The 911-nt window shown below is 49.6% G+C and overlaps 1 long non-coding RNA gene across 1 annotated transcript; it reads left to right on the forward strand.

Annotated features, from left to right (window-relative positions):
- The first annotated feature begins 273 nt into the window (after positions 1-273).
- Positions 274-876, forward strand: LOC121938652. The gene is made up of 3 exons (XR_006105338.1): positions 274-383; positions 497-565; positions 706-876. It is a non-coding gene; the product is annotated as an uncharacterized LOC121938652 (long non-coding RNA).
- The last annotated feature ends 35 nt before the right edge of the window (positions 877-911 follow it).

Here is a 911-nt window from a genome sequence, read left to right on the forward strand (position 1 = left end):
GACCAGCCACACATACACACACGCACACACACACACACACACACACAGAGCGTCCCATTAATCTGCGCGTTTACCCCAGCTGTTAAATCATTTCCTGCTGCTCCTGTTCACATTAAAAGCATTTTTAGGGAAATTGAATGAAGACTGTTATTGTTGTTGAACTAATAGTTTCTGTCTCTGTCTCTCTGTCCATCTGTCTCTGTCCCTCTGTCTCTGTCTCTGTCCCTCTGTCTCTGTCCCTCTGTCCCTCTGTCTCTGTCACTCTGTCTGTCTCTCAGACCTCCGGGTCATCACGCTCAGTCTAACGAGTCTAACGGTTTCTGTGTTTTCAACAACGTGGCGATCGCAGCTCGATACGCTCAGAAGAGACACTCAGTCAGCAGGTAGGTGTGACCGTACGCTGCTCTGATTGGCTGACGGCCACTCCGACACCCAATACTAATCTGTGTGTGTGTGTGTGTGTGTGTGTGTGTGTGTGTGTGTGTGTGTGTGTCAGGGTGTTGATAGTGGACTGGGATGTCCATCATGGTCAGGGGATCCAGTACCTGTTCCAAGACGACCCCAGGTGACCTCCTGATCCTCCATCCTGCTCACACATTCTGCTCTCTGTGTCCCAAATACACCCAGTTAAAACTCTGTGTGTGTATGTGTGTGTGTGTGTGTGTGTGTGTGTGTGTGTGTGTGTGTTACCTGTGTGTGTGTCAGTGTGCTGTACTTTAGTGTCCACAGGTACGAGCAAGGGTCGTTCTGGCCTCACCTGTCGGAGTCAGACAGTCAGTTTATTGGCAGCGGCCGTGCTGAAGGCAAAAACATCAACCTGCCCTGGAACAAGGTCACCGTTCACACTGTTTACACCATTCACAGTGATAACACTCTCTCTTCTCACACTGTTAACACCATTCACACTGTTT

Source organism: Plectropomus leopardus, unplaced genomic scaffold, assembly GCF_008729295.1.
Source record: "Plectropomus leopardus isolate mb unplaced genomic scaffold, YSFRI_Pleo_2.0 unplaced_scaffold30662, whole genome shotgun sequence".
Lineage (NCBI taxonomy): Eukaryota > Metazoa > Chordata > Actinopteri > Perciformes > Serranidae > Plectropomus > Plectropomus leopardus.